This window comes from Atractosteus spatula, chromosome 10, assembly GCF_055471065.1.
Source record: "Atractosteus spatula isolate fAtrSpa1 chromosome 10, fAtrSpa1.hap1, whole genome shotgun sequence".
Classification (NCBI taxonomy): Eukaryota; Metazoa; Chordata; class Actinopteri; order Semionotiformes; family Lepisosteidae; genus Atractosteus; species Atractosteus spatula.
The window spans coordinates 28,811,371-28,825,990 of record NC_142715.1 but is presented as its reverse complement, the minus strand read 5'-3'; the positions used below and the strand labels follow the sequence as shown (position 1 = coordinate 28,825,990).

General features: G+C 42.3%; 1 pseudogene; it reads left to right on the top strand.

The window, feature by feature from the left end:
• Positions 1-4,344: 4,344 nt before the first annotated feature.
• LOC148827795 (uncharacterized) lies at positions 4,345-7,734 on the top strand (annotated as a pseudogene).
• Positions 7,735-14,620: the final 6,886 nt, after the last annotated feature.

Below are 14,620 nucleotides of genomic sequence, written 5' to 3'. Positions count from 1 at the left end.
GTTGTCTGTCTGTCTGGAAAGCAGAAGACTGGTCACTTACTGGCTGAGCTGTGCAGCACCAGGACAGCGAGAGAGAAGATGGACAGGCAGCTCTCCATTGTCATCAGGACAGAGCACAGCTGAGAACCCTGTCTTCACCCCTGAGCCCACAGGGCAACTGAGCTGCTGCTCCGCACCCCAGACCGCCAGTAACAACACAGCCCCCCGCCCCGCCAATCACACACAGCACTGCCTTTTCAGACTGACAGCAGGAACCTCTTACACAAGCGGGACGGCCAATCACACAGGGCCCTTCAGTCTTCTCCATATATATCAGAGACACATCACTGTTTCCTCTCCCTGAAGACACTCCCAGCAGTGCGGAGGAGAGGAGAGACAGGAGCAGCTCTGTGTCTCACTGGAGGAAACACAGATACAGATACAGACAGCAGGGCTGCAGGTGCTGCAGGGGCAGGAAGAGATCAGATATTAAACTAAGAAAAAATTGTAGACAAGTATTATATTTTTAAATCAGTATCAAGATAATCAATTATGTATATATGGTCCTGTAATTCTTGCTGTCTGTATCAGGAAGTGTCTAGAACGTGGTCCTGTCTTGCTGTCTGTGTCAGGCAGTGTCTAGTGACTGGTGTCCTGAATATGGTCCTGTCTTGCTGTCGGTGTCAGGCAGTGTCCAATGACTGGTGTCCTACAGTGAGCCACAGAGTTGTCGTGTCTCCAGACAGTAATGTCTTCTGGTCCTCTTCAAGGGCAGTGTGAGGAGAGCCTGTGCTCAAGGTGGCAGTGAGGTCATTCAGGTCAGCACAGGAATCCAGAGACAAGGTGGACTGAATAAGAACTGGCTGTCCTGTGACTGTGATCAATAATTTAAATGAAAAAGAAAGAAAAGCTCAGCAGTGATTGTCCCCTATGTACTGAGCCTGTTGGACAGCAGCTCTTCCAGTTGAGTCCCTCAGACCCTGAGTCTGTCTCTGCGCAGCTCCAGTCCACACAGATGTTTCAACCCCTCCAGCTGTGGCACCAGTGTCTCTCTGTGTGAAGCCGACTGCATGACTGAGACTCTCTAACAGCATAGTGGAGCTGAACTGATACTGATACACTGATACACCCCCAGTCTGAACAGTGTGAGGGCACAGCTCTCATTCTCTTCCTTATCATTATGGGTAGTAGGAGCAGCAGTAGGAGCAGCAGTAAAATATTAGTAGTAGCAGTAGTATCAGTGGCAGCAGCAGTTGTGGTAGCAGTAGTAGTATTAGCAGTTATGCTGTATTTAAACTCTCCTGTTCAATATAGCAGAGTTCTTGTGTTACAGCTTCACCATAATAGCTGCAGCAGCAGGAGCCACGGAGCAGGAGTCAGTTTCAAATTTGAAAAAGCAACACAATTATGAAAAAAAAAGTTCAGTCTTTGTTAATACAGCGGTGATTTAAGGCAGAGCTTCACTGGAGCTACAGGTCAGGCTCTACAGTGAGTCTGTGGTTTTTGCTCCTCCGAGCTCTTCCAGCACAGGAAACCAGGCTGTACTGTGAGGCTGTGGGTGTCAGTGTGATGAGGCAGCTGAGAGCTGAGCTGTACAGGGAGACACACAGGGAGCCCAGTATTCAGAGCTCCAGTGCTGCACAGGGAGACACAGGAGAGCCCAGTGTTCAGAGCTCCAGTGCTGCACAGGGAGACACAGGAGAGTGTAGTGTTCAGAGCTCTACAGGGTGACAGGTCCTCTCCCCACACAGCTCTCTCAGTGTGTCTCTCAGGGCTGAACAGGAGGGGCTGTTCCTGTCAGAATGGAGGCTGACTCTCAGAGCTCCAGTGTCAGTATGAGGAGAAGCTCTCAGACTTGACTGCTGCCAGAGCCTCTGAGCCTGAGTGGCCATGAGCACTGAGCTCCTCAGCAGCTGAGAAAAGCCTCCTGTCTCCTGTGGTCACAGTGTGGTTGAACACCTGCACTGTCTTTCTGCTCCTTCTCTTCTCTCTCCACCTTCCTGTCTCTCTCGCTGTGTGTGCTCTTATCTGTCCATCTCTCTCTCCTCTTCTCTCACTCTGACAGTCTGTGCAGAGTATCTGAAGGGGATGTAACATTGCTTGGCAAAGGAAAAGACTTCTCAGAGGCAGAATAAAACAAAAATATTTTTCTCCTCTCAGTCAGATCCACAGCTCAGACTCACACACAGAGCTCTGGGTCCCTCAGTACTTTACCCAAATTCCTACCTCCTGAACAGACAGAAGCTCATCTCCTTCCTTCTCTTTATCCTGACAATTCAGAACCAGAGGACATTCAGACAATCAGTGCTGCTACATGAACAATATCAGACAGAACAGCCTGGACTCAGGTCACATCTCCCCCTTTTCTCCTTCCTCACAGTCTCTTAGAGACAGAGAAGAGCTCCTGGTTCTCCTCTCTGTGAACTGGGCTCAGGGGTCACTGATCTGGCAGCTGTGGGCTCTGTTCCAGGTCAGAAGCAAGAAGCTTCTATTAACCCTTTCCAGGACCTCCAGCCCTTCAGTATTACTGCCCTGATTCATTGTCTTTACTGTAAGTCACTCCTCCAACCCTCTGTCAGAAGTGTTTTACTGAAAATTGAGCAATATGTGTTTATCTCTTATTATTATTTTTACTGATTTAATGAACAGCAGTATTGCTACTCTTATAAGTGTAATATGATTATCAGCAGCAGCAGACCAATGGTCTTGTCTACAATAGTGACCAGTTGACCAGTCTGTACCTCTGAGCAGTGGGACTCAGATCACACAGAAGACCTGTCTGTGTGTTATGCCACACCAGCCCTGGGATACAGCGTCTCCCACACGTCTCTCACGGAGTCTTATAAATATACAGTTAAACAGAGTCTGATAACAGTTATACAGTTAATTAAATCACCAAACTGGCTGAGGAACTGAGAGCTCGAGTGGAAATAAAACCAGGAGATGCTCTTCAACCTTAAAAGCGCTTATTACAGGGACTTGTGCCCTTTCTCTTCTGCTCTACCGGAGTATGCTATACAACGCATTAGTCTGCGAAGTAAACTATTTTTTTTGTTTAATTCCTCGGTTTGTCGCTCTCCATTTCCAGCTGTTATGTCTCTTCCAGCGGAGACGCGCTCTGCTCTGTCAGAAAGAGCGCTGTGACGTCACAGACACCAGCCAGAGTGCCGGGATCAGAGAGCGAGACCGCGGGAAGAGCGCGGAGCGCACTGAGGAGAGATATTGATCACTTATCTATCGACAACCAATTAATTCAACTAAAAAACCTTAGAATCATTGATTAACTTCACCGATTGGTGAGTACTGATTCTTTTCTTTCTTTAAATTCTTTAAATATCTAGAAAACAGTCAATACAGCCTGTATCGATCAAATACCATAGTGCGTTTAGTGTTCATACTGTTCAATCCCAAATTAAAGAATGATTATTCAAATGATTGTTTAGAAATTGTATTCTAGAGCTTGAAAATTATATTCCAAGTTGATCAATTTGTGTAGGTAACAGTTTAAATGCATTTTTCCACTGTTTACAAATTATAAGTATGGTAACCATGGCGACACGTGCCACTTCACTGTGCCCAGCTAGGTGTCTCGCCTTCGTCACAAAGAGTGGTTTGACGTCACGGACTAATACTAATGCGAGTGTATTCATATTTAATATTAGTGAGAGTACAATCGGTAGCTTTAATATTAATGCTAGTGTTCATGTCAGTATTAATGGTGATTGTGCTTCTGATAGTTTTGATGCCAGTATTCATGTTAATATTAGTTATAATTATAGTGTTACTGTTAGAGTATTTACACTAGTAGTCATGTTAGTTTTAGTGATAGCATTACTGTTATTATTAGTATTAGTAGTGTAGAAGTAGTTTGTGTCAGTGATAATGATAGTGTAATTCTTAGTGATAGTGTTACTGTTTTAATGTTAGTGGCATTTGTGTTAGTGTTAATTATACTGTATTTGTAGTTATGAGTGTGTGTGTTTTTGTCTGTGTGTGTGTGTTGGTGTGTGTCTATAAGTATTTGTAGTCTATGTGTGTGTCTGTGAATGTGTGCGAGTATGTGTGTGAGTGTCTGATTGTGTGTATAAATGTATGTCGTGTCTGTGAGTGTGTGTTGTGTCTGTGAGTGTGTGTAGTGTATGTGTGTGTGTCTGTCAGTGTGTGAATGTGTGTCTGTGAGTGTGTGTAATGTCTGTGTGTGAATATGTGTGGGTGAGTGTCATGCAGTGTGTGATAATGTGTGTGATTGTGTGGGTGTATATCTGTCAGTGTGTGTGAGTGTGTGTGTAGGTGGGCTTGGGCTCCACTCGTGTGTCTGACAGAAGTAACCCATCAACAGGTGTTGAGGTCCAGAGTCGCCTGAGAATGGAACCACTTTCTAGATTCCAGACCAACGTCCAGAGAGCTGTGAGTGCTCTGTTTTTATCACTATTACTAGTAATGACAGCAGTAGTAGTATTAATATCAGAATTAGTATTAGAATTTGTAGTCATGGTCATAGTATTAGCAGCAGGAGTAACAACAGTGGTAGTTGGATTATCCAAGCAGTTACTCCAGGAACTACAGTATTGCACATTTATACTCTATTTTCCAGGTATGTTTTGTAAAGTGCTTTGATGTTCTGGATTAAAAGGCAAAATATAAGAAAAAAATTGATTGATTGATTGATTGACTATGAGAGTGAAGTCTGGTCGAACTTGTTTGTCTAACTGAACTGTCCTGTCCACAGATGTCAACAGAGGTGAACAGAGAAGATGTCCAAACCCACCAGAGACTGGAGACAAGTTTGAGAGTCAGGCCCAGACCCAGAGAGCTGTGAGTCCACTGCTGGTCTTCTTCATATTGTGATTCTTCCTCTTCTTCCTCCTCCTGAAATTAAAGCTCATCGCAGTAGCAGGGCTCTGTTGTTTTCTCTTGAGGAAGAGAAAGACTCTACCTGTCAGTGTGTGCATCTGCGTGTGTGTTAGTGTGTGGGAGTGTGTAGCTGTGGGTGTGTGTGCTTGTGAGTCTAGTCCAGCCCGTGTCTGTAACAGAACTGTATCTGACATCCCCAGATCAGGAAGGAGGTAACAGGAGACTCAGCCAACACAGGAGCCAGACCCAAGACCCCAAGAAAAGCGAGTCTGCATTATTATTATTATTATTATTAGTAGTAGTAGTAGTAGTAGTAGTAGTAGTGAGAGGGTGAGTGTGTGTGAGGTTGTGTGTGAGAGAGGGTGAGCATGTCTCAAACTCCATTCCTAGAGGGTCTTGTGCATCATCTGGTTTCCTGCCCAGAGGTCTTGGTTACAAAGTTGATCTAATTTTTTAATTAAACAAAAAATATTCTAATACTGTACCTTTATCCAGACCTTAAATATCCAACTATGCCTTGAATATTTTGAGTCTTCAACAGTGAGAGACATCAAAATATATTATTAAACATTATTTCCACATCTTCTTATGAAAATAATTAGATTAAATTTTTAATTGGCTACCCCCGTTTAGAAAGAAAACCTGGAGATGCACCTGGCTCTCCAGGGATTGTGAATGGGCTTGAGACCCCTGGTCTAGCAGAACTGGCGCCTCAACAGGTCTCGACAGGGATGTTGGGGATCATGAAGCTGGATAGCTGAGGGCTGGACACTGCTTCTGGATCGAGGACGACAGGCCACTGTCATGTAGGGTCATCTTGGCCCATGATGATGATGTGTGTTTGTGTGACTGGCTGGTAACTCTGTTTTCTCCTCCCCAGCACCGCCGGGAGAAACTCGCTCAAGTCGAGAGAGGAATGGCCGAGCAGAGAGAAGGGTGTCACACCAAGACCTGGGGCAGATCCCACAGGAACATGAGTATTGGCTTCAACAGCATGGTTGGATAGCTTGTTCCACACACCCACCACCCTCTACATACAGTAGTGCCTCCTGTCCTGACTGTAGGGTCTCATCCAGCTCTCTCTTAAGATAAGCCACCCTATCGGCTTCAACAACATGGCTAGACAGCTTGTTCCACACCCACACCCTCCTCTATGTAAAGAATACTGTATTAATACTGTCAGACTACGAATAAACCTGTACTGAGACACAAACTTGGTTGGCTTCTGCTGGTGAGACTAAAGCAGTCATCTTGTTGACAGGTCTTGACAGAGACGGACGTGACCCTGAAAGGCCGGAGAAGGGCAACCGATACTGAGGCTCTGAGCAAAGATTCGTCCAGTGTAAGACAACCAATGTGTTCTGCTCAGGATGATGATGGTGATGCAGATGGTAGTGTAGATAATGAAGGTGGTTATGATGATGATGTTGATGGAAAGCTGTTGATGATGATGATGGTGGATATGATGATTGTCATGATGAAGAAGGATATGGTGATGAAGATGGTGGAGATCATTTATTAGAAATGTGATGAAGATGATGGTGACGAAGATAGTGGAGATTATAATGGTGGAGGTGTTGATGATGGTGACACAGTCATGCCTGTGTGTGGCTGTGTGTGAAAGGGAAGGTGGGGTTGGATCAGGTCTGCCGCTGTCATCTGATAGGACTGTCAGAGGAAGAGGGAGCAGACTCCCCCTGTGTCTCGCCCCAGGCAGCCGAGAGCTGCAAGTCTGTGAGCCTGATATGTCTGTGACGTCTATCAAAAGTTTGGTTTTAGCTGCAATGATGGTGACTGTGATTGCTGGGAGACCAGGGGCAGGGCTTGGTCCTCCTGGAGAAGATCCTCTCAGTTTTCTCTCTGTCCTCCTCATGCCCTCTCTGTGCCCCTGTCCCCTCAGGCCAGCCAGCCAATCACCAGGCAGGAGACCGAGACCCAGCTGTGGAACTACCCTAAGGCCCCGGAGAGGGATCTGCAGGAGGACAGGGCATGGACCTCCTCCTTGGCAGCCCCCATACCCCATTGCTCGCCCCCTCACACACCCCCTCACCCACCCCCTGGTACACCTGCTCACCCGGGCCTGACCCCAGCGGCCCTGTGGCGGCTCAGGGAGGGCCTGCAGGTCGAGCTGGAGGGGCTGCTCCAGGAGGAGGAGATACAGGTGCGGACCTGGGCTCAGAACATGATATCATCTATCCAGCTGGACTGCCTGGCGCTGTACAATGAAGTCCTGCCTGACTTTGAATCAGAGGGTGCATACGCGGGATTGGTAAGTCCCTTAAACCCCTCCCCCTTGCTTGAATCACACTGAGGTATGCAGGGACTGGGGTGACTCACCTCTCCAAGACACCTGCGTCATCCCACTCCCATTTCACCTCAACATGGTTCTGAGAAAATCTCCCGTCCCCAAGGGGAGAGAGACAGGAGCCGGACTGGGCCTCCAGCCCTCTGTTTATTCAAGATTATTGCCTCAGGAGGTGGGTGAGGTGGAAGACACACTGTTTACAGATCACCACTAGGGACAGCGTAATGCAGGGGGTGAGACTCTTGATCATGGATAAGGATAACAGTGGGAATGACTCCTCCTCTCTTGACTCACTGCCTACTGATGATGTTATGTCACTCCAGCTCCTCCTCATGGTGGTGTCTGCAGTCAGGCAATTTGGAGAATTGTTGAGGGACGATGATGAATATTCACCTTTCTTGTTCTCCCAGGGCACAGGAATCATGAAGCAGGACAGCTATGAGGAGGTGAAAGAGGCGCTGAAATCCTACTTCGAAAATACAATGGTCAGGTGTGACTTATCTGAGGTGGACAAGTGCTTCCGCCAGGCTGCAGCCGAGCTTGACCTTATCCTGCAGAAGTACCTGGGAGATGTTGTGGCCGAGGTCTGTGAATAGCAGGTTTATTTTGATAAAAGACATTTCTCATCCCCTTCTATTGTTGGTGTCTATTTCATGTAAAGGATTTGACTTGAAAATGAAATGTTTAATCGACTTACAGGGAGTCTTCTTTAAGATGTGTATCGGATAGCTCTCCACTGTCACTTTACTGGACTTTTGAAGTAACCAATCTACAATGAAAATATATACTGCACATCTTAAGGAACATGAAGAGAAATCCGTGTGCTGATTGTCACCAAAAATGTCACAAATTAACCGCCAAACTGTTTAACATGTCCAACGACCTCTTCCTATTTTGCAGTGATTACAATTCTTTCAGTTTCTTCTCTTGTATTTTCCTTACTGTTTCACTGTCCCCTTCCCCCATGTGGAGATGGATCCACAGACGAAACCCTGTTTCACCATTTGTTTGTTCAAAGTCTTTGGACTGACTTGCGACTTGCGAAGCCCCAGTGGCACAATCAGTCAGCGTGCACAGCAGAGTCATGGCGATGTTGTGTGTTCACGCCTCACCTGGAGCAATGGCACCTACAGATCCAGCCATTCAAAATGTGTGGAGTACATGGCGGTAAAACACGGCGGGCATGGCAAATCATACCACATTTGAATTGAAATATGATAATAGTATCTGGAAGCACCTTGTAAAATCACCAGGTGGAGCTAATAAAGCTTAACATCTCATATATAGCATTTGAGCTGTCACCAGAAAACGCCTAGTTTCGAATCCCAGTCACTGCTGAGGGACAGTCTTTTTACAATTAAGAATTTAAGTTGCATACTCTTTAGATTTTTAATCATTTGAAACTGTGTATTACAGAATGTCAATCATTAAACATTAAAATGAAGGTATATTTTATAAAAGAAAGATTCCTCTTGTGTACACAACCTTCCACCTCCATCATAAATATTTTAATTATGCATAAATATTTTATGCATCAAAGTCTTTAACTTGGTAACTAACATGGGTTCTGGTTTTAACATGCTTGTTCTAACATTATTTAGCTTATATTCTGTAATTCATAAAAAGTTATAACGTTTTATCCTTTTCTAAGAATACGTAGTAAAAACACCACTTGCTGTTATTGTAAAAAAATACATGTTGTAGTGATTTAACATCACTTGATAGTTATATTAATATGGGATCTTGTAACTAAGCAGCTAAAGTATCACAAGTGGACGTTTTGGAAACATTTTGACATTCGTTTCTTTAAAAAAAACTTCTATTGTCGTTGTACTGGTAATGAGCACTGTAATTGTCACGAAAGCTTTCTTTCCGGACCCTCTGCGGACGATACAATCCGGGGTTGAGTGAGGAAACACGGGGAAAAAGTCATGCAGGATACGGGAATAAAAACAGGGGGGCGTGTCCATGGAGTGCTGGTGGTCGGGGAAGGTGTAGCGAGGCAAACAATCCGGGGACGAGTCCAAAGAGAAGTCCAAAAACAAGGCAAAAGTCCATGGCCAGGAGATCCATCCAAGACAGGAGATTAAAAACCAGAACCGGGTTGGGACCGGCAAGGGGAACAGGAACAGAAACTTAAAACCATGACGGAGCCAGACACATCCAGGACCCGGGCTCGCATGATACAGGAGCCAATGCAGAGCCCAGATTGGCGTCTGCGTCTGGCTTATAAGGGGGAACTGAAAAGGGGCTGGAACAAGGGACAGGTGTGGGGAATAAGGGCTGGAGCGCCCTTAAGAGGAGGGGTTTGCGATCATGACAGTAATGTACCTAGGCGCACCTAGGCGGGATAAGAGCCAAATGCATAAAGATAGTCCTTTATTATTATAGTCTACTACTACTACTATAGTCCACTATAGCTTATTGTGAACATGATGTGTCTTTTTCAGGTTTACACCTGAATTGAGAAAATAATGACCAGACACATTATTATAGTTTCAGTGGTATTTTTAATTTGTTTTTCTCGATTCTAATTACAATACATACAACTTTGTTTTAAGGCTTGAGGCGTCTGTTAAACTGCCCAACTGAATAAAGTGTTTTGAATCAAATCGGTTGAACAGTTGACAGTATTCCCGTTTGATAATTCACGTTTTTATTTCATTATTAATATAAATTAACATTGAATATGTTATGATAAATATATATATATATAAACATGTTAATATAGTGTACATTATACTTACTATTTTATTTTTTTTAAGTATTTGTTAGAAGAAAAACTTGTGCCGTAAGCAGGTATTGAACTTGGATTGTCAAGGGCTGCTCGAAAACACAGCTGAGACAAACAGTTTAAAGTGTTTTGAAAGTAATCATGCGCGATTGAGTCAAATTAAAAATAAACCATGTTTGCAAAGAATGTGGATTGCAGTAAATTAATATCAGGTTTTTTACTGCGATAACAAGCACAAGTATTCAAAGAAAAGGTTAATCACTTAACTCAGTTAACTTTGAATGTGTTGTGATATTTAGAAATACCATCAAATTCAATATATTGTCAATAATATTTACTATTTTAGTTTTTCAAAGAAATGTTTATCTGTTAAAAGAAAACTCATGGCAAGAGCTGGGTTCAATCCCCCAGCATACAAGTCAGATGCCTAAGTCATTATACCAACACACTGCTTGACAGTTCAAGTTATAACTGAACAGGGCAGGCCAAAATTTTTCAAGTAATCGCGGGTGAATGAGTCAAATTGATGCAGATGTTTACAAAGAAAGCCTACTACTGTAATATTTTGAGCTATATGAATATAATTATATCGTTATTAAGTTATTTAGATACACGGTTCCATATTATATTCCCTATTAATCAAATTATATAAAGTATGCGTTTTTTTTACCGTGATATCGAGCCCAATTAAATATGAATAAATATTAATGAAGTTAATACTTATAGTTTTACTTAGTATATACTTTTATATACTTTTAATGAAGTTCTGTATATAAACTTAATACAGTCAGAAGTACGTAAAACTTTTTCCAAAATAACCACAGTATGTAACCGAATGAAAGACTGATGCTTAAAATATTTATGAAGAAAGTGGAATACTGGTGTGTATTTTTTATTTAAATTACCAAAACCAGACATATACATTTTACATAATATGTTTATGTTCCTAAATTAATATCATTCATTACCTTCAGACGCGTTATACTCCTCTTCTTTTTATGCTCACCTACTTAAATTTCCCTTTAGTTGTAAAATGTCCATATTAATATTCAATATTAAGCTGATTTAAACATGCACAGTAAAGAGATCAAATGAAGCAATCGTTTCACTAACAACCAATTCATCATGAGTGCTGCCTGTCAGTCATTTTGGCCAGCCAATCACTTACTGCGGTACAACTCGGAGAACTGTAGAAAATTTCCACAGTACGGGGTTGTACTGTGCATTTTCAATGACTGTATCTGTATATATAAAAATTATAAAAGCCAACCACTTTTATCATCATATTCTCGCTGAGAGGAAGGAATCAGTGTAAATATATCATTACAAGTGATAATAAGAGCAGCTTTATGATAACCCTAAGAAAATACTACTATATTGGTAGTTGGGGGAATGTATATTACATATATCTAGAATATAAAATTAAGGAAAAGGAAATGTATCACTCAAAAGGAAACAACGAGAAAATCATTAGTTAATGAACTATTAGAATACTATATATTTAATATTTCTGAGTACGTGATTATGTAAAGTTAAAAACTACTTATGATGTCGAAAAAACTGCAAAAACACAATAATAAGCAAACAATGCATGGGATAGTGAAAAAATAAAACTTTTCTGACATTTGGAATAGAAATTATACAACAACTGAAAATTAGACAACAACTTTATATCGTAAAGTGAAGAGACAGGTGAGTTTATAAAGAGCAACATGAAAGTGAAGCTCCCAGAGTTCAAATTGCAGCAACTTAAACCCTTAATCAAACTAGGAGAAGCCTAGACAACGAAGAACCAAAACAATGAAATACGACTTTTGCAATGGTCTAACACAACATAAGATACATTTAGATGAAATCTTTACTATTTTACAGGAGAACCTAATAGGGAAAGTTATAAAAGCGTGTATGTGTCAGAAACCTAGAGAGAATTCACGTGCAGTATCATTTTGCTAAAAGTTGGAGCACAAACAATACAGTTGCATTGTATACTTGTATGTGCAATACACTATTTCAAGTCTAAACTACAGTACAACTCACTCTGCTGTGACTCCTTGCATCTCTACGCTATAACTTCCATCGAAGAGAGATTTTATCAGCAGCATGCAATTGATTCTTCCGACATTTTGTTTAATACTGTAATGTGGATGTAAGAACTCATGAAGTATTACCAGGATCTACATTTAGCACTGCTGATATTGATGGAGTTGAAATGCATGATGTATTTATTGACAGCTATATCTGAGCCGATAATGATTAAAATACCTCCTGTAAAGTGTTAGGATTCATAGCAAGGCATATTTCTCCCCCCTAAGCGTTGCTATTGCATTGCACATTATATGAGCCTTACCAGTTTCAGTAGCTCCTGGTGTGTGCGGTTTTTAAAAACCTAAAGTAATAAGAAAATGACTTGTACACAGCAGTGTGTCTGTGGAGATTACCTAGGAAACGCTGAAGCTCCCTGCACACAAGCAATCCAACATAAATGAAAAATGCCTGCAGTCTGCCACTTATGCGTTTCCTTTACTACAGAGTAAATTCATAGGAATGAAGAGAAATGGAAGGAAAAAATATCACATTAAAGTTTCCAGTTACTTGGCACGAATGAATCAGCTATTTCTATATCCAGTCACACAGGAGACGGGTTGATTCTCCAATGGGGATGTGTTGTTTCTTTACCTTCTTACTAGACTGTCATTCAATTCTGTCTTCTTTGAAAGCTTTTTACATCTTTTAAGTGCTCTCGGTTAAACCACGCATAGAAAACCATCACTGCTGATGATTTTCATGGGCCGATGCACACTTGTTCTGTAGAACTCTAGTGGTAAAGCCCTGCCTGTGAATATTGTACGAGAAAAAAGGGCGAAACAACAGCCCCAACCACAGGAATGGTAACAGGAAGGATTGTGTTCTTATTTAATATGTCTGTCACGGACGTCCAAAGGGACTAACCGTGGGGAGCAGGAGAGCGGAAAAGACCCATATGCGTAGCGGCGAGACGGGAAAAAGGCCCGGGCTCATAGTGCAAAGAGTTCAGGAATGCCGTATAGAATCCTATGCCCTCAGGGAACGGACGTGGGGCGCCCTGGTGCTAGGCGGGTCTCAGGACATCCGAACATCAATGCTGAGCGAGGACAGAGTGCAAGACCCGGAAATATATAGCCCAAGGGAAAGAGAGGGACAGGAAGGACAGCAGACCAGAAACTAGGGACAGGACAGAGAAGGAGCGCCCTCTGGCTGCAGAGGGCGTGACAATGTCCTTTTGAGAAATGCCTTGTAAACGCACTCAGGCGTTAGAACGTCGACAAATAATTTATAATGGAGCTGTGAAAACACAGATTTTCCTATACCAGCCAATAGTAAAAAAGGTAGCAGACTCTTAAACTTTGAGACAAAATGACACCATATCACGGCAAATATTAATTCAAACATCATCACAACAAAGTAATTAGTGGGGCTTTGAGTGAATAAAAATCGCTTTTATTGAACATCTTTTTCTACATAACTTTTAAGTGAAAATTTGCTCACATATGTTGCATGCGCGTTGGTAAAATAATGGTGAGCATAGCTGCCTCCCAAGCAGGTGATCGTGGTTCAGTTCCTGAAACAACTGGCAGCTGTGGGATTCCAACCCCTGAAGAGACTGGAGCCTTAATCCAGCGCCTTAGACCCTCGGTCACACTACCCTATAACCTGTGTCTGTTCTTCACATTACTTGCTCGGAGAATGCTGGGTGGCTTCAGCTCTTGTTGTCCATCCTAGTGGTTTTATGACGCCTGGAAGCGACTGCACCTCCATTTTCTGAGATGCTTCTCCCTCTCCCCTCTCAACTTCTCTGGCACCTCTGGATATAGTTCCTCTGTTGAGCAGTCTTAAGATCTCTTCATACAGCGCCCTTGAAGTCATTTTATTTTTACAGCAGGACGCATCCGGAAAGTTGTTTTTTTACTTTTTATTTGAACAACAAAAATTAGATACAATACAAACAAGAACACATATAAAGTATCAATAACATTGTCAGGGATACATACTATAATAAATTATACCTTACTAAAAAAAAGATTGAACAAGGTATATTAAAGACACTTCAAAGTAGTCTGTAAATACGCCTTTACATCTATTTTGAACTGTTCAAACAAAAGACTCTTCCCAGACCATTTCACTTTATGTATATCACATTCTGAAATCAGAATGTGTCTCCTGTTTAAGAACTGTTTTGGGCAGTATGTCTTATACAACGCACCCACAGTATTCTAACTGTGGACTGCAGATCTGTGCTATAGTTCAGCTGAATTCGAAGGATCCAGCAATCGTACTGGAATTGACTGGGATTCCGAAATGTCTCTTGCAAAGGTTTTCAGGTTTGCTTAAACCTTTCATTAAAAAAATGATCTGAAACTTCCTAGCTTACAATCTCTGAAGTAGTTCTCACTAAACTTGCACGTGATGTCCGCAGATGTGCAGTGTACCTTTACTCTTGTCGTGTTCAAGAGTATTTTCACTGCATGAGCTTCTCACTGCGTGTCCTGTACTGTACTGTGATTTCGTTTAGATTATCTATGAGGAGTACAGGGACTAGAACATCTTGAACTACTTTAGTTATATAAAAAAACGCAAAAGAATATGCAAATTGATTAACATTACAAGTATGTCGATTTTCTGATTATGTCTCTGCTTTACTTACTGAATTTCCTTAGTGACAGGCCATTTCTTTCCAATATTTTTTCTGGTGCGGTTATTGATCACATACA